We start from the raw sequence: 23476 nt of genomic DNA, 5'->3' as shown, positions 1-23476 counted from the left end.
AATCACTTACCTTTAAAGATCTTCCTCTGTTTGCAATCCCAAGGGTCCCAGCTACACATCAAATGGTAATTTTGTTCGATAAAGTCCTTCTTTATATCCCAGAAAAGTCAGTTTAGTTGGCGCGTTTGATTCAGTAATCCTCCCGTTCCACTAGTTCAACATGAATACAAAGGAATCCCAACAGTTACCAATAAACTTTGTTCAAACAAGTCAAACAACATTTCTAATCAATCCTCAGGTACCCTAATATGTAAATAAATGATACAATTTAAGACGGAGAATAGTGTGTTCATTTCCGGAGAGAAATAACGAAGTGCACGCCCTCATCCACGCGCGCCACAAGACTACAGTCTAAAATGAGAGCCACCTTGAAAAACTACAACTACTAACTCATTTTTCAAAAAACAAGCCTGAAACCCTTTCTAAAGACTGTTGACATCTAGTGGAAGCCATAGGAACTGCAATCTGGGAGGAATTCATTTGACTATCCCATAGACAAGCATTTGAATGGGTGGTGACCTCAAAAGAAAAATAATCCAGATGGATTCTCCTCAGGTTTTTGTCTGCCATATCAGTTCTGTTATACTCACAGATATTATTCTTAACAGTTTTAGAAACTTCAAAGTGTTTTATATCCAAGGCTACCAATTATATGCATATCCTAGCTTCTGGGCCTGAGTAACAAGCTTTGGGCACGTCAGTCATCCGAATTTACGAACACTGCCTCCGGCCCTTAAGAGGTTTTTAACAGCTAACCTAAACTCAAATTCAATCAAACTTGACTTTCCAGTGATGAAATGATCATGGCAGACCCTGTACTGACAGCTCAGGTTCAGGTCTTGACGGGCAAAAAGGTTTCTTTACTTTTCTGACAGTTCTTGAGTTTTATCTCATTGGTATCACCAATGGTGTTTTCATGATTGCTGGGAATCTGTAAACATATTTTTCCCATTGTCTTTCCTGCCTTGTTAGAGCAGCCAAATACTCCACAGAAAATGACTGTGGTGATAAATCAACTCGTTTTAGGCACTGTTATCATGCCGTTTGGAGAAGCCCCTCGGCTGTTGATGTTGCAAGAATTCATGCGGTGGTCTTCCAACATGGCCACCATTAGGAGTCGTACGTCAACTGCAAGCCCTCTATATGTTGTGGTTGTCATGTCAATGCTGAAACTCGAGACGGTGGACGGTGGTTGGAAGAGCACGCTTGTTTGAAATAGAAAAGCTTTGCGGTAGTTATTGATTAAGGAGAACATCAAGAAGAAGCAGCTGCTTTATAAGTGGGATGCACTGTTGAGTGCTACATTCCCGAGGGGTTCATGCTGATTGTACGGAGATTGTGACAGCCGGTTAAATGGCCTCCCTTGGGAAGGCAAGAACAAGATGTATGTCAGGAGAAGTGCAGAATTATCACAAGGAGACTTATACTTGGAATACGGAGGAGGAATGGAGGGGAAAAAGAGAGACAGAGTAGGTCTAAGAGGGAGGAAGAAGGTGAGCTTGAGTCAGTTAAAAATGGCAGAAAAAAGGGAGGTGGTTTGTTAAAGGAGAATGGTAGAAAGTGTAAGCAGAGTGAGCTGAAGACAGGAGGATAAATAGAAGTGAATGAGGGCAAAGTATCGGAGATGGTTGGTGTGGTGAAGTTCTCGGAGCCCGAGGCTTGCACCGAGGGTCAGGATAAAGATGAGTCTGTGACAATAGGAGTGAAGTTTTAAGGAAAAAGTAGACCCTTGCCTTTTGGCTGATTCATTTGTGGTTTCGGGGTTGGTGAAAACAGAGTTTGGTGCTGTGGAATCGGTGAGGTTAACCAGAAGTGGTCTTGTGATAAATGTTTGTGTTAAACGAATGGGGGCAAGAGATGTGAATTGTTTTGCTTTCAAGAAAAGGGTGCTATTGAAAGGAGTGAATAATAGCGGTAGTGGTAAATGTAAAAGTTGACCAACTGAAGGGGAAGATTCCCGGTGTTTGTGATAATTGTCGTTTGGTGAGACACAGACAGGGTGGCATGAGTGGCAAAACAGAATAGTCATTGTCTGTTCTTTTGAGTTTTGATGTTGGGTCTTTGCCCAACAAAGTGATGTTAGTGTAACAATATAGCTTCCGTCCCTCTCCTCGCCCCTACCTGGGACCCTCTACACACATCAACAACTGACACCCACAAAGCATTGTTACCCATCGCGCCACAAAGGCCACGGCCCTTGCAGAGCAAGGGGAACAACTACTTCAAGGTCTCAGAGCGAGTGACGTCACCGATTGAAACGCTATTAGCGCGCACCACCGCTAACTAGCTAGCTAGCTTCACATCGGTTACATTAGGATATATAAGTTACCCTGTACAAGCTTTTGTGCCGAATACGTTACGTTGTTACAGGTGTCAAGCTTATGGGCATGTGGCAGCAGTGTGTAGGAGGGAGGTTCCTAGGTGTGAGAAGTGTGCGAAAGGGCATGAGACAAAGGAATGTGTAGCATTGGAGAAAAGGGCATGAGACAAAGGAATGTGTAGCATTGGAGAAAAGGGCATGAGACAAAGGAATGTGTAGCATTGGAGAAAAGGGCATGAGACAAAGGAATGTGTAGCATTGGAGAAAAGGGCATGAGACAAAGGAATGTGTAGCATTGGAGAAAAGGGCATGAGACAAAGGAATGTGTAGCATTGGAGGAAAGGGCATGAGACAAAGGAATGTGTAGCATTGGAGAAAAGGGCATGAGACAAAGGAATGTGTAGCATTGGAGAAAAGAGCATGAGACAAAGGAATGTGTAGCATTGGAGAAAAGGGCATGAGACAAAGGAATGTGTAGCATTGGAGAAAAGGGCATGAGACAAAGGAATGTGTAGCGCTAGTAGGTGGCGGTAATGCAACATTTATTGGATGCCAACCGCCATTAAACCTCATCGAAGAAGAAGAAGTGCTGAAACTCACACTACAAATTCAAAGTCAATTTGTCTCAGTGGCACCTTGGTGAATTTGAATGTAATCAAATACAATATGTTACAATCGTAACCTAAACCAAGCGAAACAACCATATAACATGCCTCACAATGTGGTTGAAATGTCAGAAGACATCTGAGTGTCTGTGGCCATAGGTCTCCATGTAAATGTTGAGAAAGACCCTGCCTGCAACCTCCCTGCTCTCGCTCAGTGCCTTGAAAGATTAATTGTGGGTATTCAGTGGCGAGTGGAACATGTGTCAGAAATGACTGTGAATTACACACTGGCTCCTCAGCCAGCCCATGAGCCTAATTACCCAGCACAGTGGGCACCATGGAGAGAGCTGCTACTGCTGCTGCTGCTCCTGCCTTGGATGCTACAGTCCTGCTTCTGGAGAGAGGAATTGGAGAAGGGAAAGCTGGAGGAAAATACAGAAAGAAGCAAAGCTACAAAGCAGCACACAAACTGTTTTCTTAACTGCTTATGTGGTATTAACAAAAAATGACCTGTCAATGTAAAGACTGCTATCATTTGCGTACTGGACATGATCTACAAATGCACGTATTCAACAGTGGTGGAAAAAGTACCCACATTTCATACTTGAGTAAAAGTGAAGATACTTGAATAAAAGTCTAAAATAATTTGGTTTAAAATATACTTAACTATCAAAAGTAAAAGAAAAAGTATAAATCATTTCAAATTCCTTATATTAAGCAAACAAGATGGCACCATTTAGCCAGGGACACACTCCAACATTCAGTCATTATTTACAAACAAAGCCTGTGTGTTCAGTGAGTCCACCAGATCAGTGGCAGTAGGGATGACCAGGGATGTTCTGTTGAAAAGTTGGTGAATTGGACCATTTTCCTGTCCTGCTAAGCATTCAACATGTAACAAGTACATTTGGGTGTCAAGGTAAATGTATTGCGTAAAAAGTACAATATTTTCTTAAAGAATGTTGTAAAAGTTTTCAAAAATATAAATACTAAAGTAAAGTACAGATACACCCAAAAATTACTTAACTGTACTTTAAAGTGTTTTTTGTTAAGTACTTTACACCACTGGTATTCAACACAGTTAGCATGGTAGTCAAATTGAATAGCAGTGTATTTACATAGATGAGGGAATATCAACTAATTCAATTCAACGTTGACTAGTTGAAATGAGAGGGGGAAATCAGGGTTTGAGGTAGATTGACTAACAGTCAGTGAGTGACAGGTTGGCCAACCACAGTGGTGCCACAGGTCAAACATGATCCCAGTATGTCTCTGTTAGAACCTCAGGACCTTTTACTGACCCCTCCCCATAATGCACCACCTCACACAGGCCAATTGTCTCATAGGCTAATGGCCACAGTGTCTATTTCGGGTTTCCGGTGTTCCTGAATAATCACGTGCATGTAAGACGCTGCCATATACTGTTTCACTGCTGAATCTTGAAAAGGCATCGAGTACATTTTCTGTGTCAGTATGTGTGTGGGTTTTGTTTGAGATTTTCTTATTAAGAGTGGCAGTGAGCGTTGGCTGCAGGAAGATACAATGTCAGCTTGATTGTCATCGCCCACGTGTTCTATTTCGAGGCATGGCAGTAGTTTGTAATTTCTGACTAAATGCTGCTTTTCAGCGTTGAACGTTTAAGGATCTTAATAGACTGGTTCATATCGAAGAGACATTTAATGCTGTACTCCTGCTGTATTTTTTAGATTTATGGAATAATCTGGCAAAAGTTACAGCAGTATTTCATAGAATGGAATCTTGGTGCATGTAGATTTTTACATACTTTGTTACATAGATTTTGAACACATTTTTGGCCCATTTTCATTTTGGATATACTGAATCACACATCTGTTTTAAATAGGAAATGTATGGTAAAAAACAAACAGATTTGTGTCTTTCAGCTGGTGTGTCAGTCCTTTAGTGACATTGTTAGGGTTGAAAAGCTACCGGTAATTTACCAAAGTTACAGGAATCTTCAGTAATTTTGGGAATTAACAGAAATTCTAGGGCATTCTATCGTACCTTTGGTAATTTATACCCTCTTAGAAAAAAGGGTTCCAAAAGGGATCTTTGGCTGACCCCATTGTAGAATCCTTTTTGGTTCTAGGTACAACCCTTTTTGGTTCCATATAGAGGACTCTGTGGAAAGGGTTCTTCATGGAACCCAAAAGGGTTCTACCTGGAACTAAAAAGGGTTCTTCAAAGGGTTCTCCTATGAGGACAGCTTTTTAGGTTCTAGATAGCATATTGTTTTCTAATAGTATACTTAAATAGCTTAACCATTTTTTGTATTCATATATAGTATTCATGTATTCTATCTGTGTCCATATTGTCCATACGTTTCTAGTAGCTAGACCATGTGGTTTAGTAATTCATTAATTATTAAAGCATCTAATCAACAATGGAATTATTTTCAATTACCTCTGCAACTTGTCCAACTATTGACTTTTTTCATAACTTCCACTAGTTTGACGCCAAAACATTGACAACAAATAAGTATTGACAGTAAAATATATACAAGTTTGTAAAAACATTTAAAGCATATTTGAATGCTGAAACCCTCATATTAAATACCAATGATATTCACTAAGCTGATGGTTTAAATTTAGGATAACGTTTTACAGCTTTGTCATTTAAAATGTATTTGAAAATAATTGTAAATCTTGTTTAATTATTTCATATATTTTACATGTGATAAGGCCACACATGAGATAATTACAGACCACTGTGATAATCTGACATCCTGAAAAGGGCCACTAAATGTCTTGTGATAGATTACATAAAATACTTGAAAGAAACCAAAATTATGGTAGTTTACTGGTAAACTTTGAAAGTTTCCTGTAATTTACTCCCTTTTCAATCGTGGAAAAAAAGCCTCTGGACACTTCCACTCAGATGCACATTTCTTTAATGTAGCTGAGCTTCTGGTCAGTGGATCTTCATCAGAGTGATACTATTCTTACCTGTTCTATGGTTGTCCTTCTCCTTTCTCCTCTCCCAGCCACATGTCCCAAAGCAGCTCCTTGGAGGAGGTTCGTCTGGACGGGGACAAGTTTGTACCTCCGGCCCCCCGTAAGGTGGAGATGAGACGAGATCCAGTCCTGGGATTCGGCTTTGTGGCAGGCAGTGAAAAACCAGTGGTGGTTCGGTCAGTCACACCAGGTAACACACCAGCCCACCTGTAAACCAATCAGCATTAATGAACCACATCTAACTAATAATGTCACATATAGCCATTAGCATCAGGAAGTAAGATTTAGTACTATCCAATGGTGACCAGATGACAAAAGATGGCGACCAATGGGTGATGATGACATCCAATGAAAGTCCATGTTCATGTTATATTAATTGACCATTCACATTAGGGTACTTCCTAAATTAGCCAAACGTAAGCCTAAAGGCCAGAGTACAATGAATTCAGAAAACAAAGATGAATTACTAGCTAGAAACGTTGTAATTGATACCACTGGGGTTCCCTGTGTCTTGGTAGGAGGTCCCTCTGAGGGCAGACTGACCCCCGGAGACGAGATCATCATGATTAACGACGAGCTGGTCAGCTCCGCCCCCAGGGAGATGGTCATCGACCTCGTCAGGTACAAGATCTCAACGTCTCTAGTAGCATACCCTGCTGAGTTTAGATAGGATTTATGTTTGTGCTGTAGGCCAGTTCTTTCCTGGAACATTGTGATATCAAGCTGTGTGTACTTTGCCTGGCTGAGTCATTTTCATCACTCGTGAGTCCTTCGCCGGGACAGTAGACAGTAAATGTCTATATGAATGCATTAATGCCTGAAAAGAAACAAACAGTGAACAATCTACTTATAGGATCATTCCCTCTGTATAGTTTCAATTTGAATACCAATAATAATGTGTAGGTACATGTAGTGGGTACAGTGTTTAGTCCACTGCTGCACCATGCAGGTCCAAACGTATAGCAGTGGGAATTATTTCCATGTGTCTTATTAAATTGATGTGTTTGACTCAGGTGACTAAGTGAGTGAGTGAGTGAGTGAGTGAGTGAGTGAGTGAGTGAGTGAGTGAGTGAGTGAGTGAGTGAGTGACTGAGTGACTGACTGAGTGACTGAGTGACTGAGTGACTGAGTGACTGAGTGACTGAGTGACTGAGTGACTGAGTGACTGAGTGACTGAGTGACTGAGTGAGTGAGTGAGTGAGTGAGTGAGTGAGTGAGTGAGTGAGTGAGTGACTGAGTGACTGAGTGACTGAGTGACTGACTGAGTGACTGACTGAGTGAGTGAGTGAGTGAGTGAGTGAGTGAGTGAGTGAGTGAGTGAGTGAGTGAGTGAGTGAGTGAGTGGCTGAACGGCCAGTCCTCTCATGACCTACATGTTGTGGACTGTGGAGTGTGTCTGTACAGCAGATTAGTGCAGTGAAAAATGAGACTAAGGAGTCCATTCCATCACTGCTCCCCTGGCCTTGCAGTGTGTTGTGCTCTCTCTCAGCAGTAAACTACTGTACCAATACAGGATTAACTTCCAGGCATGAGGCATCGCTAGAACAGATTGCTGTAACACTTTATTTGGAAACCATCTCTAGATGCTCTACAGACTATCTACAAACTATCAGTTACATTTCAACAAACTATCTAGTAACCCTAAACATAACCCTTACCCTAACCCTAAACTTAACCCTTAACCTAACCCTAAACTTAACCCTTACCCTAATCCTAAACTTAACCCTTACCCTAACCCTAAACTTAACCCTTACCCCTAACCCTAAACTTAACCCTTACCCCTAACCCTAAACTTAACCCTTACCCTAACCCTAAACTTAACCCTTACCCTAACCCTAAACTTAACCCTTACCCCTAACCCTAAACTTAACCCTTACCCCTAAACTTAACCCTTACCCTAACCCTAAACTTAACATTTACTCCCAACCCTAAACTTAACCCTTACCCCTAAACTTAACCCTAACCCTAACTCTAAACTTAACCCTTACCCCTAACCCTAAACTTAACCCTTACCCTAACCCTAAACTTAACCCTTACCCCTTACCCCTAACCATAAACTTAACCCCTACCCTAACCATAACTGTAACCTTAGCAAGCAGTTATCAACCGATATACTACATGATCAAAAGTATGTGGACACCTGCTTGTATTAAATCTCATTCCAAAATCATGCGCATTAGTATGGAGTTGCCCCCCCCCCCCCCATTTGCTGCTATAACAGCCTCCACTCTTCTGGGAAGGCTTTCCACCAGATGTTGGAACATTGCTGCGGGCACTTGCTTCCATTCAGCTACAAGAGCATTAGTGAGGTCGGGCACTGATGTTGGGCGGTTAGGCTTGGCTCGCAGTCGATGTTCCAATCCCAAAGGTCTTCGATGGGGTTGAGGTCAGGCCAGTCAAGTTCTTCCACACCAATCTCGACAAACCATTTCTATAGGTACCTCGCTTTGTGTACGGGGGCATTGTCATGCTGAAACAGGAAAGGGCCTTCCCCAAACTGTTGCTACAAAGTTGGAAGCACCGAATCGTCTAGAATGTAATTGTATGCTGTAGCATTAAGATTTCCCTTCACTGTAATTTAGGGGACTAGCCCGAACCAGAAAAAACTGCCCCAGACCATTATTCCTCGTCCACCAAACTTTACAGTTGGCACTATGCATTCAGGCAGGTAGTCTTCTCCTGGCATCTGCCAAACCCAGATTCGTCTGTCGGTCTGCCAGATGGTGAAGCATGATTCATCACTCCAGAAAATGCGTTTCCATTGCTCCAATGGGGGTGAGAATTACACCACTCCAGCCAACGCTCGGCACTGTGCATGGTGATCTTAGACTTGTGTACGGCTGTTTGGCCATGGAAACCCATTTCATGAAGCCCCCGACAAACAGTTATTGTGCTTCACGCTTCAGCACTCTACGGTCCCATTCTGTGAGCTTGTGCGGCCTACCACTTTGCGGCTGAGCCATTGTTGCTCTTAGACGTTTCCACTTCACAATAACAGAACTTACAGTTGGCAGCTCTAGCAGGGCAGACATTTGACAAACTGACTTGTTGTAATGGTGCCATCCTATGACGTTGCCACGTTAAAAGTCACTAAGCTCTTGATTATAGGCCATTCTATTGACAATGTTTGTTCTATGGGGTTGCATAGCTTTGTGCTCAATTTTATACACCTGTCAGCAACGGGTGTGTCTGAAATAGCCGAATCCACTAATTTGAAGGTGTGTCCAGATACTTTTGTATGTATAGTGTAGTTTGTTGATAGTATGACCATCTGTAGAGCATCTACTGATGGACTATCCAGACAAAGTGTGACCCAGATTGCTCATCTTGTTAACCCATCTTTGTCGGCTTATTTCTAACAGTCATAATCTGCCCACTGTAGGCCAAACAATGCATGACTCAGAGTGGATTAATCGACTTCCGCTGAATTTGACATATTTACCTTTTCAATCTATAATGATGTTTTTGGTTTGTTTGTGTTGTGTTCCCAGGAGCTGCAAAGAATCCATTGTTTTGACAGTGGTTCTACCGTACCCAGTAAGTCTTCCTCCCATCTTCAAAGGTTCCATTGAAAAGATTCAGAGCAAACTCCTGGGGAAAAGATTTCAATAGACGGTTTGTCTGCGATGCTGATTGGTTTGTTGACTCTGTGAATCCGAGACAATCCGAGACATGAAACGTGGCCATATGTCTGTGCTTGCGTTGTAACAGGCAGGATACTGCTGAGTGTTCCCCTGGTTAACTCACAGGGAATGCAGTCCAAACACTGAACACTGAACACGGTCCAAGTCCTCTCATGGTAGCTTCAAAACCAAGCTTGAGACCCCAAGTTAACCTGAACCTGCCATGTCCACAGTTGTTAGTACTCGGGAGAACCATATGGTGATGGATACAATGCCACAGTAACCGCTATTGTGAACGTCAGTGATATGATTTATAGAATAGTTCAATGAGATGGATTTGTGCTGTCATCACCAAAATAGACAATGATTTTAATATAATTCTGTCTATTGTGTTGTAACCTGGCTTTTCGAAGCACATTTCAGAAGTAACTGTAGAGAAAACAATAGTGGTTTATATATTACAAAAGTAACAATTACATCCAGAAAGGCTACACAGAACTTGTCAAACTTATTCAATTGAATATTTCACAAACAGCTTTGAAAATTATATAATCTGAGCATTACTGTACATTCTTCTAATTATATTTCCCTGTACGAAGACTGTCTCTACAGCCTGATAAGTGTTATTATACTGGAAACTACTTCACCTTGAGAAGGAGCTCATCATACAGTGCCTTGCGAAAGTATTCACCTCCTATGCATTTTTCCTATTTTGTTGCCTTCCAACCTGAAATTAAAATAGATTTGTATCATTTGATTTACACAACATGCCTACCACTTTGAAGATGCAAAATATTTTTTATTGTGAAACAAACTAGAAACAAGACAAAAAAACAGAACTTGAGCATCATAACTATTCACCCCCCAAAGTCAATACTTTGTAGAGCCACCTTTTGCAGCAACTAACACTGCAAGTCTCTTGGGGTATGTCTCTATAAGCTTGGCACATCTAGCCACTGTGATTTTTGCCCATTCTTCAGTGCAAAACTGCTCCAGCTCCTTCAAGTTGGATGGGTTCCGCTGGTGTATAGCAATCTTTAAGTCATACCACAGATTCTCAATTGGATTGAGGTCTGGGTTTTGACGAGGCCATTCCAATACCTTTACATGTTTCCCCTTAAACCACTCAAGTGTTGCTTTAGCAGTATGCTTAGGGTCATTGTCCTGCTGGAAGGGGAACCTCTGTCCCAGTCTCAAATCTCTGGAAGACTGAAACAGGTTTCCCTCAAGAATTTCCCTGTATTTAGCGCCATCCATCATTCCTTCAATTCTGACCAGTTTTCCAGTCCCTAATGATGAAAAACATCTCCACAGCATGATGCTGCCACCACCATGCTTCACTGTGGGAATGCTGTAATCAGGGTGATGGAAGGTGTTGGGTTTGTGCCAGACATGGTGTTTTCCTTGATGTCCAAAAAGCAACATTTTTGTCTCATCTGACCAGAGTACCTTCATCTGACCAGAGTACCTTCTTCCATATGTTTGGGGAGTCTCCCACATGAATTTTGGCAAACAACAAACATTTTTGCTTATTTTATCTTTCCATTTATTCTTTCCATTTAAAAAAAATGGATTTAATGGTGCTCCATGGGATGTTCAAAGTTTCTGATATGTTTTTTATAACCCAGCCCTGATCTGTACTTCTCCACAACTTTGCCCCTGACCTGTTTGGTCTTCATAGAACTGCTTGCTTGGTGGTTTTGCAGACTCTGGGGCCTTTCAGAACAGGTGTATATATACTGAGATCAGGTGACAGATCATGTGACACATAGATTGCACACAGTTGGACTTTATTTAACTAATTATATGACTTCTGAAGGTAATTGGTTGCACCAGATCTTATTTAGGGGCTTCATAGCAAATGGTGTGAATACATGCTGTATGCACGCACCACTTTTCCGTTTCTTATTTTTTAGATTTTTTTTAAACAAGTTCATTTTTTATTTAACTTCGCCAATTTGGACTATTTTGTGCATGTCCATTTCTTGAAATCCATATAAAAATCCATTTAAATTACAGGTTGTAATGCAACAAAATAGAAAAAACGCCAAGGGGGTGAATACTTTTGCAAGGCACTGTAAAAGCACCTTCAATTCGCTTGAGAGAGAGGGAGAAGGTGGAGAGAGAGAGTGAAGGGAGAGAGAGAAAGACAGAGTGAAGGGAGAGAGAGAGAGAGACAGAGTGAAGGTAGAAAGAGAGAGACAGAGTGAAGGGAGAGAGAGAGGGACAGGGAGACAGAGGGAGAGAGAGCGAAAGAGAGGGATAAGGGAGAGAGAAAGAGAAAGAGAGAATGCTGTGTGTTCCAACTCTAGCAGAAATCATGCTGTGTTGTAACCTGGCTTTCGGAAGCACATTTCACATTTTTCATATTACAAAAGTAACAATTACATTCAGAAAGGCTGCACAGAACTTGTAAAACGTATTAAATTGAATCATTTCAAAAACAGCTCTGAAAATTATATAATTTGAGCATTAATTTCTTCTAATTATATTTCTCTGTATGAAGTCTCTGCTCTCACACGAGAGAGAGAGGCCGAGAGAGGGAGAGGCAGAAAGAGAGCGTGGGAGAGAGAGAGAGAGGCCGAGAGAGGGAGAGGCAGAAAGAGAGCGGGGGAGAGAGAGTGAGAGGCCGAGAGAGGGAGAGGCAGAAAGAGAGCGTGGGAGAGAGAGAGTGAGCGTGAGAGAGCGAGAGAGGGAGAGGCAGAAAGAGAGCGGGGTACAGAGAGTGAGAGGCCGAGAGAGGGAGAGGCAGAAAGAGAGCGGGGGAGAGAGAGAGAGAGGCCGAGAGAGGGAGAGGCAGAAAGAGAGCGTGGGAGAGAGAGAGTGAGAGAGCGAGAGAGAGAGAGAAAAGAGAGAGAGAGAAACGGCTGATTTGTTGTGACTTCTCCGAAGGGGAAGTCCTGTTGCCAACTGTTTTTTAACTTCTGTTTCTCCCACCGACCCCCACCCCTAGTCACCCAAATCTGCGTTCATCAGTGCAGCCAAAAAGGCCAAGTTAAAGTCTAATCCAGTGAAAGTCCGCTTCGCAGAGGAGGTCATCATTAACGGTCAAGTCCCGGTAAGACCTACAGTACTGCACTGAAACTATCCATCCCTCTCTGTCTCATGTGATTGTATACCAGTGTTCTCCAAAAGCTAAAAGCACCAATGATAATGACTTTGAATCTTCTAATATTGCAATATATGTTACACTGTTAAACTGTATTGGACGCAGTCGTGTTCTTCTTCACATTGCCATTGCTGATAGTTATTTCCATTATCTTCCCCCATTTCACAGTGTAGCCCACTGATCAATATGGGAGCTATAGTAATCATCCCCATTTCACAGTGTAGCCCACTGATCAATATGGAAGCTATAGTAATCATCCCCATTTCACAGTGTAGCCCACTGATCAATATTGAAGCTATAGTAATCATCCCCATTTTCTTCTTATTTCCAGGAATCTGTGAAGGACAACTCTCTACTCTTCATGACAAATGTTCTGAAGGTGTACCTGGAGAACGGACAGACTAAATCCTTTAAGTTTGACAGGAACACATCCATTAAGGTACACTGTGGCATTCACTAAGACATTGTAATGGGGACAGTGTTTCGTTTAAAAAAATGACTTTTCTATTTAACCTTACATCATTCATAGGCCACTTCTAGAAGAGTTAATTCCTTTGAACACAGCAGCATATCATATTATCTTTACTTCATTAGGATTCAGCAGGTGTCCAAATGTGCATTACACAAAGCACTCCCACGAAGGCACGTCAGCTGGAACTTCATTTAACTGTGAAGCATGGAGAAGTAGGCCAGGGCTTTATTTCCTCATAAACAAAACATCTCCAACGTGTACGTTTTCTATCTGTCTGATACTATGTAACGCCGGCTGACACACTGTCAAGTTATGCGCTGTACAATTATGATTATAGGATGTGAAAAAATCCTCCATTTTGAATAGGTTTTTACTGAGACTCAAACCCCATTTATTTTCCATTATCTTACTAGGATATGCAGTATTTTTTTTTTTGCTTAAGAATACATACATATTTAGCTAGGGTATATATAATGCAAATGTGTGCTTTACACAGCTTTTCTCCTCTCGTCACACCTCACTCTGTCACTTGGTGGTCCCTGCACGTGCCTGACACATACAGTAACATCTGAATAATGAATGTGTCTTCTGTCTGTGTGAAAGGATGTCATCTTGACCCTGCAAGAGAAGCTCTTCATTAAGAGTATTGAACACTTCTCACTGATGCTGGAGCACAGACACGAGGGTTCGGCCAGCAGACTCATGCTCCTCCACGAGCAGGAGATGTTAACTCAGGTGAGACGTCATCGGGGGGGGGGGGGGGGGGGGACAGTGGGGTGGCTTCATGCTCGGGTAGACGACAGATTGACAATATTAGGCCCCAATACAGTGTAATCAAATATGACCTGCTTTTTTTCCTCATAGTCAGTGTGAAATGGATGTTGTTGGGCATGTGATTGAATGATTGTAGGGTAACGGTGAACATTATGCAGACACCCCAACAGACTGTAGATGAATATAAGTATAATGTGGCTGAGAAATTGTTTTTCACCTTTTGCTCATTTTAAACAGTCACAAAAAAGACAGGTCAGTATTATATATTCAATATAAAAATGAAAAACTGTAATAAAACAATGTTTATCATTCTGGTCTTAAATACATTTGTTATAACAAATGTGAGTTATACATTTTGTTTTGTTTCTGTAAGCATTCAAACGAGGATATAGATTTGAAGCTTATTTTATAGGTTTGTAATGAGTTTTTAAAATAAATGTCAGCATTTAAATGGCAGTATCTTTAATCCATTATTCATTATTCATGACACCGCATCACTAAATGTCACTTCCTTGTCCTGGTCTGGTGCCTTAGGCAACACAGAGACCAGGGGCGCACAAGATGAAATGCTTCTTCCGCATCAGCTTTGTCCCAAAGGACCCCATTGACCTCCTCAGGAGAGATGCAGTGGCGTTTGAATACCTCTATGTTCAGGTGAGTCACAGCACATGGAAGACAACACTGCCTGATTGAAAAGTATCAGGTTTGTTGTGTTATCAAAATGTATATTTTTCTATGATATTCATTGATATGTATTTGGTAAGATTCCTTGTAGAAACATTAGATCAGAAATGTTTTAATGATCTGCTGTTGACTTGGAGCCCACCACAACCAGAGACACTAGGGGAGCCAAATGTAACTTCATACCATAGTTACTGTGTACTAGTACTGTCTGGTTCAAGGTCAGGAACAATAGTCTAACCAGTGTAACATCTCTCCTCTCCCCTTTGCTTATCTCTCCTGTCCTCTCTTCCTCCTCCTCTTCTCCTCTCCAAGAGCTGTAATGACGTGGTGCTGGAGAGATTTGGGTCAGAGCTGAAATACGACACGGCCCTGCGTCTGGCTGCCCTGCAGATGTACATCCTCACTATTAACACCAAACAATCGCAGAAAGTCTCCCTCAAGTACATTGAGTGAGTAGCTTGGGTTTCACACTGCTTCCCACCACCAGGTCAACACAGAACAGATCCAATGTCTAGTGTGATTCCTTAAAGTTCAAACATGGCACTGCATTTCCTTACATGTTCAGTCCACCAACACATTGTTATGAGAGCTTTTGACACCCTCACAACATTAGACTCTCAACACTTGCTCAGTGACTTGAGAATAATCTGGAAATAAAAAATCATTATCTGGCTTGGGTGTCTTCATGAAGGAATTACATCCATGTCAGATACAGTAATGATTTCCCCATTGATTGGTGCGTCATAAATACCACATGTATTTAATATGCATATTGATTATAATCGACTAGCTGTTGGCTAATCAATGCACCCCCTCTTTATAAAGTGATTGATTGTTGCTGGACGAATGCATTCTTCTGTTGTACATTAAACCTGTGTTACCATGGTTTCTTGCTCTACAGGAAGGAGTGGGGTTTGGCACTGTTCCTCCCTCCTGCAGTACTATCCAGTATGAAAGAGAAGAACATCAAGAAAGCCCTAACACACATTCTCAAAACCAACCAGAATCTGGTACCTCCTGGAAAAAAGGTAGAGTACCTTTATTATCTCTCTCCTGTTTCCTCTCTTTCTCTCTCTCTCTGTCTCCTCTTCTCCATCTCTCTCTCTCTGTCTCCTCTTCTCCATCTCTCTCTCTCTCTCCCTCTCTCTCTCTCTCTCTCTCTCTCTCTCTCTCAAATTCAAATTCAAATTCAAATTCAAGCTGCTTTATTGGCATGAAAAACATTGTGTCAATATTGCCAAAGCAACAATGTATACAATATACATTGTAATAAAATTATAAACAATGACAAATAATAATATAGAATGGCAGTAAATAATAATACAAAATTAAATATAAAAATAGTAACAATAAAATGGTAACAGTCAATAATCGAACGTAATGTAATAAAAAAATGAAACTATAACTAACTTATAACTAAATAACGGTCATCTTCACCATTACATCGGTACTACAACTACTATCATCATTACCACTACTACCACCACCACCACCATCATTAAACTGCTATCATTACCATTACCACCCATAACATTACTACTTGGAATGATAAACAACAGTAATAATAGTAATAACAGTTACTGCTTACTATGCAGATGTTATTATTCAGTGTCTCTCAGGCTATGGCAGGCAAATACATATTTGGCTGCAAGAGGAGCCATTGCTCCTTCGCCCATGAGTATTTTTAGTTTTTCCTCTGGGTTTAGTAAGTTAAAATTTGGAATAAATGTAGACATTTCTGTGAATAATGAATCTCTTGGTGAGGAATATTTATCACAGTAAAGGAGAGAAGTGCATCTCTGTTTCTACCTCCCCTGTCGTGCAGTGACCACATACACGCTCCTCTTTGGGTAGCCATGTCTTTTTATTTTTATATTTATTTATATATTTGTATTTTTTTATCTTGTCTTTTCTCTCTCTCTCTCTCTCTCTCTCTCTCTCTCTCTCTCTCTCCCTCTCTCTCTCTCTGTCTCCTCTTCTCCATCTCTCTCTCTCTCGATCTCTCTCTCTCTGTCTCCTCTTCTCCATCTCTCTCTCTCTCTCTCTCTCTCTCTCTCTCTCTCTCTCTCTCTCTCTCTTTCTCTCTCTTTCTCTCTCCTCTTCTCTCTCTCTCTCTCCTCTTCTCAATTCAATTCAATTCAATTCAATTGACTTTATTGACATGGTAGGTTCGTTATTACTTACATTGTCAAAGTATACATATCGAAAAATCAAAATCAAATATATATGTATATATATACAAAATATATATATATATTTATATATAAATAAATGGTGGGACCAACAGCAATAATAACAGTAGTAGTGGACATGGGATTACCATTAACAACAACAACAATATTAATCAGAACAACAATACATTAAAGCAACAGTAGTAGACCAGTGTCAATATGACTTGAGAAGACATATGACCTGGTATGAAAGACAAAACAAAACTAAGCTAAATGGGAAATATTATCAATATTACATTGCATTTTTCACTGGCTGTCCCTCAGGTTGTGGCAGGAGGACACATATTTGGCTGCCAAAACTGCACATTTTGGCTTTTCACCCAATCTCTTCTCTCTCTCTCTCTTTCTCCTCTTCTCTCTCTCTCTCTCTATTTCTCTCTCTCTTCTGTCTCCTCTTCTCTCTCTCTCTCTCCTCTGTCTCCTCGTCTCCATACATATCTCTCTCTCTCCTATTTTCTCTCTCTCTCTCTCTCTTTCTCCCTCTCTCTCTCTCTCTCTCTCTCTCAATTCAATTCAATTCAATTCAATTGACTTTATTGACATGGCAAGTTCATTATTAAATTATTACTTACATTGTCAAAGTAAACATATCGAAAAATCTAAATCAAATATATATGTATATATATACAATATATATATATATTTATATATAAATAAATGGTGGGACCAACAGCAATAATAATAGTAGTAGTGGACATGGAATTACCATTAATAACAGCTACAACAACAATATTAATCAGAACAACAATACATTAAAGCATTAAATACATATCTCTCTCTCTCTCTCTCTCTCTCTCTCTCTCTCTCTCTCTCTCTCTCTCTCTCTCTCTCTCTCTCTCTCTCTCTCTCTCTCTCTCTCTCTCCTGTCTCCTCTTCTCTCTCTCTCTCTTTCTCTCTCTCTTTCTCTCTCTCTCTCTCTCTCCTCTCTCTCTCTCTCTTTCTCTCTCTCCTGTCTCCTCTCTCTCTCTCTTTCTCTCTCTCCTGTCTCCTCCCTCTCTCTTTCTCCTGTATCTTCTCCCTCTCTCTCGTCTCTTCTCAATCTCTCTCTCTCTCTTCTGTCTCCTCTTCTCCCTCTCTTTCCTGTCTCCTCTTCTCCCCCTCTTCTCCAGCTCACTCGTAATGCAGCACATTGGAAAAGAGCACCACCTAGTGGAATACTGAACCTGATTTCTCATGCTCTCATACATTTCCCACTGTTAGATAATGTAATGCGTCACTGTGACCAATCATAGCGCCACCTTCTTTGTAAAATAAATCCTCTGTGCACATTCATGCAACGACAGTAGCCTAAATTGCTCATGTTCTCTTTCAGCTGTCAGCATTGCAGGCCAAGGTCCACTATCTGAAGTATCTCAGTGACCTGAGACTGTATGGAGGGCGGGTGTTTAAATCTATACTGCTGGTAAATAACTACCTCTTATTTTCTGAACTTTTGAGTAACGACACACCAAATATCAATATCAGATCCTTATCTGGCTAATATGGGGGCCATAAGTGAAAGAAATGGGCCGTGTGGGTGCTTCAAGAAAGAAAATGGGCCTGTGTAAGGGCCTCAAGGACAAAAATGGGCTGGTGTATGGGCCTCAAGGGGGAAATGGGCTGGTGTGGGGGCTTCAAGGAAAAAATTGGGCCTGTATGGGGGCCTCAAGGATAAAAATGGTCCGGTGTGTTAGAAATGCCACGGCCAATATGTGGTCCCAGTCCACCCCCGTGTGTATTGTCTTTCACTGGTTTCCCTTCTGCTTTATGCCCACAGCAAGGAGAGAAGCACACAGAGGTGACCTTACTAGTGGGTCCCAGGTATGGCATCAGTCATGTGATCAACACCAAGACTAACCTGGTGGCGCTGCTGGCGGACTTCAGCCACGTCAACCGTATCGAGATGTACACAGAGGACGAGAAGAATGTCAGGGTAGAGCTACATGTTCTGGATGTGAAGGTGAAATCTTCTACATGAACTCATTCTGAGTGTGGTATTTTTTTCCCATTAATCCTATCACAACAAACTTTTTAGCAGTTGAATATTGACACCAATATGAAACTTTTTCTGAAATATTCTATAAAAATATGTAACATTTTGTTAAGACACTCCAGGAACGTATTGTGGATATATCGTTTTTTAATCTTTCTATCTATAGGCCGTCATTGTAAATAAGAATTTGTTCTTAACTGACTTGCCTTGTTAAATAAAGGTTAAATAATTATTATTATTTTAATCTATAAAAATACAAAAATATGTAGGTAAACTGCATTTTTGGTAAATATTTCCAAATAAAAATATAATATAATAAAATGTTACAACAATTTTCTCTATACAAGTCTGAAGAATTTACAGAGCATTTGGAAAGTTTTCAGACCTCTAGACTTTTTCCACATTTTGTTACGTTACAGCCTTATTCTAAAATGGATAAAATACTTTTCCCCCCTCATCAATCTACACAGAATACCCCATAATGACAAAGCAAAAACAGGTTTTTAGAATCTTTTGCAAATGTATAAAATAAATAAAAACTGAAATACCTTATTTACATACTGTAAGTATTCAGACCCTTTGTCACATCTGCTCCTCCTGCCACACCCCCTAGTGGACATCCAGTGTCTCCTTGACCTGCAGCCATTCCCCTAGTACTCCCTCTCCCTCTCTCTCTCTCTGTGTGATTGTGTGGTTGGAGACAGGTGTGCTTTAGTCAGAGCAGTTCCCCACCAGCTGCAACCCGTTCCATAATCTAGACCTCTACAAATACTCAGTCCTGCCACTTCCCCTCTGCCAGATCGTAATCTCTGTTCGTCTTGCTGCTCTGACTCTGTTTCCTGTCTTCTGTTCCACATCTCACCACCCTGCTACCTTGTTCTGGATTCAACCCACCAACACTCCCTTGGATTCCCCTCTGGACCTGTTTACCCTGTCCCAACCCAGCTCACTCAAACCTCAGCCTCCACATCTGGTTTCCTACAACTCATCCGAACTTCTCTGGATCCGCACTTCATCTCTCCCTGTTACAATAAATATCTGGGTTCATTCATCCCTGTTTTCCTGTCTGAGTCTGCGCTTGGATTCCCCTGTGCTGCTCCCCCTAACACCCTTTGCTATGAGACTTTAAATTGAGCTCAGGTGCTTCCTGTTTCCATTGATCATCCTTTGTTTCTACAACTTGATTAGAGTCGACCTGTGGTAAATTCAATTGATTGGAAATTATTTGGAAAGGCACACACCTGTCTATATAAGGTCCCACAGTTGACAGTGCATGTCAGAGCAAAAACCAAGCCATAAGGCTTGAAGGAATTGTTTGTAGAGCTCCGAGATAGGATTGTGTCGAGGCACAGATTTGGGGAAGGGTACCAAAACATTTCTGCAGCATTGAAGGTCCCCAAGAACAGTGGCCTCCATCATTCTTAAATGGAAGAAGTATGGAACCACCATGACTATTCCTAGAGCTGGTCGTCTGGCCAAACGGATCAATCGGGGTAGAAGGGCCTTGGTCAGGGAGGTGACCAAGAACACAATGTTCACTCTGACAGAGCTCCTGAATTCCTCTGTGGAGATTAGAGAACCTTCCAGAAGGACAACCATCTGCAGCACTCCACCATTCAGGTCTTTATTGTAGAGTGGTCAGACGAAAGCCACTCCTCAGTAAAAGGCACACAATCCCCGCTTGGAGCTTACCAAAAGGCACATAAAGGACTCTCAGAACATGAGAAACAAGATTCTCTGGTGTGATGAAACCAAGATTGAACTCTTTGGTCTGAATGCCAAGTGTCACATCTGGAGGAAACCTGGCACCATTCCTAAGGTGAAGCATGGTGGTGGCAGCATCATGCTGTGGGGATGTTTTTCAGCGGCAGGGAGTCTAGTCAGGATCGAGGGAAAGATGAACAGAGCAAAGTACAGAGAGATTCTTGTTGAAAACCTGCTCCATAGCACTCAGGATCTCAGTTCGGGGTGAAGGTTCACCTTCCAATAGGACAATGACCCTAAGCACACAGCCAAGAAAATGCAGGACTGGCTTCGGAACAGGTCTCTGAATGTCCTTGAGTGGCCCAGCAAGACCCCGGACTTGAACCCGATCGAACATCTCTGGAGAGACCTGAAAATAGCTATGCACCAGCGCTCCCCATCCAAGCTGACAGAGCTTGAGAGAATCTACAAAGAAGAATGGGAGAAACTCCCCAAATACTGGTGTGCCAAGCTTGTAGCATCATACCCAAGAAGAGTTGAGGCTGTAATCACTGCCAAAGGTGCTTCAACAAAGTACTGAGTAAAGGGTCTGAATACTTATGTAAATGTCAGTTTTTATTTTTTTGCCAAAATTTCTACAAACCCGTTTTTGCTTCGTCATTGTGGGGTATTGTGATGTCATTATGGGGTATTGTGTGTAGATTGATGAAGAAATAAAAAACAATTTCATTAATTTTATAGTTAGTCATTTTATCATTTGATTATGCTATATTTAGAAAGCATATAAGTCATTTCTAGCCTTATACTGTACATACAGTTTTGTTGAATAGGAAATATGTAACATCAAATATTTCATATTTTTATCATATTTGTACTGTGTACTTACGCTTGTGTCTTAAAAAGTGACTACATCTCAGGAATGTATTTTAACCAGAAAGGTGAGATTTGAACCTTTCTTTGAGTATGCAGCATTACTAGTTATTGTTTGTGGAGCTCTCAATAGTTACTTTTGGTGATTACGTAGTTTAAATTTTTTAAATGAAGTGTCATTACTTGTAGTGAGCTGTGAAATTATGGATTTATGTCCATTTTAATGTGGTTAAAATTCCAGAAATTTTTATGACAGAAGTATGATAAACAAAATAAAATATACATCTACATCAAGTTTAAGAAATATTATGTTTACTTTTTAATTAAAGTACTAATACCAAAATACCCTAAAATCTCAGAAATGCTCATTTGATGCAACAACAAAAAAAATCAGCCTCTAGTACTTTGCCTTAATAAGCAAAGAAAATTATATTCTGTAATAATATTGAGCAAGGAAATGAATGCTCAATGAGAACCATTAGAATACCACTAAGCCTTGTCTTAATTCAGCTCCTGACATTACTTAATCTTAGTCTATTTCCAGTTAGTGTGTGTTCATTGTTGTCCTCTTATCTTCCAGCCCATCACTCTGCTAATGGAGTCCACTGATGCGATGAATCTGGCCTGTCTGACTGCTGGATACTACAGACTACTGGTGGACTCTCGTCGTTCCATCTTCAACGTGGCCAAAACAGGGAATGTTGTCAACACCGGTGAGTCTCTAGACTCTATACAGTTCTAAGTCGATACAATATAACTGCTGTTGCAGAAACCTGATTATCAACCCCTGGTTTGGTTCCTATCCTCAGGCCATGACTCCAGAGTAAAGCAGGTCTACCAGGCCATAGAGTGGACATACAGCGCTTCCTTTAGGGGATGTGAGGAGCACCAGCACCACAACAACCAGCGCTGCATCAGAGAGCCCTCCACCAATAGAGACACAGACTACATTGCCCCTGGCTATATCACTGAGATACAGCAGCCGCCCCAGTACTGCATGCAAATGGCAGAGAGGGTGGATGCCAGAGGGGGGACCAGTGGTCCAACACACCCCCAACCCTACCTCTGTGTCCCCAGGCCCAAACCCCAGGACTCCCCCCGCAGCGTCAAGGTCTCCTTCACTTTCGGGGATCCTCCGTTAGACAGTGTGGACCCCCAGAACCTGGGCTACCAGAGGCTGATGGAGGAAGGCCCAGAGGTTCTACACGACCCCATGTATGAGCGACTAGATGAGGACTACAACAGCAGTGATCCCATGGGGATGACCGGGGAGGGATATCCTTACGCTGACAAAATCTTCGGCATCACCGAGTGCAGTGAGGAGCCGCTGCTGCACGACATATGCTATGCGGACACCACAGACGCGGACGAGGACGAGGAGGACATCAGCTGCGAGGAGGACATGGGACTGATGGGGGATCTGGACAAGGCTAGGTTCCTCACGCTCTCTGGGTCCAGCGATGACATCATCGACCTGACCTCCCTGCCCCCGCCATGGGAGGGTAAGGACGAGAAAGATAACGAAGATGTGTTGCTTCACTCCCTCAACCTGGCCATCGCAGCCCCGCCCCCAGGCTTCAGGGACCGCTCTGATGAGGACGAGCAGCACGGGGGGGCCCGGTTGCCTGTCAAGAAGGGCCAGGGGACCCGTGATAATATCCCAGTGTCCCTCATAGACTCAGTCACCACACAGGTGGAGGAGGGCCTTGAGGGGGCCCTGGACGAAGCTGTGGTGTCCACATTACAGGCCCTGGAGGCCCTGGCAGCTTCTGAGGAGCAGAGCCCAAAACCACAGTCAGAAAATAGCACAGGTTCTTCTTCTTACACTACTGTAACGTTTATTCATTAACACCACGCAAATTATCTAGACATGAACGTTTTTCATTTGTTGTTGTTGATTTTTCAATAAAAAAAACATTTTGTTCTATGTTTCCATTTTGTGTGTGCATTGTGTCATTCATTTTGAACGTAAAACATTTGCTGTGTGACACTAATTTTGTCTCCAGAGCTTTTTTTGTGTATCATTTTGTTTGTTTTATAATTTATGAACAGTGCACAAATGCATTTCAACTCACAGCTTTCATTCTTTTTGTACCAATGAAATGTGTACTATTTTATAATATCTCTCAGGTGAAGTTGT

General features: G+C 41.7%; 1 pseudogene; it reads left to right on the top strand.

The window, feature by feature from the left end:
- The window catches only part of LOC129820844 (FERM and PDZ domain-containing protein 4-like), a 68604-nt pseudogene that overhangs the window by 40582 nt on the left and 4546 nt on the right, over window positions 1-23476 (top strand).

The sequence above is a fragment of the Salvelinus fontinalis genome, chromosome 23, assembly GCF_029448725.1.
Source record: "Salvelinus fontinalis isolate EN_2023a chromosome 23, ASM2944872v1, whole genome shotgun sequence".
NCBI classification, from domain to species: domain Eukaryota; kingdom Metazoa; phylum Chordata; class Actinopteri; order Salmoniformes; family Salmonidae; genus Salvelinus; species Salvelinus fontinalis.
The sequence above is the reverse complement of the archived record's forward strand: the minus strand, read 5'-3'. Positions and strand labels throughout refer to the sequence as shown.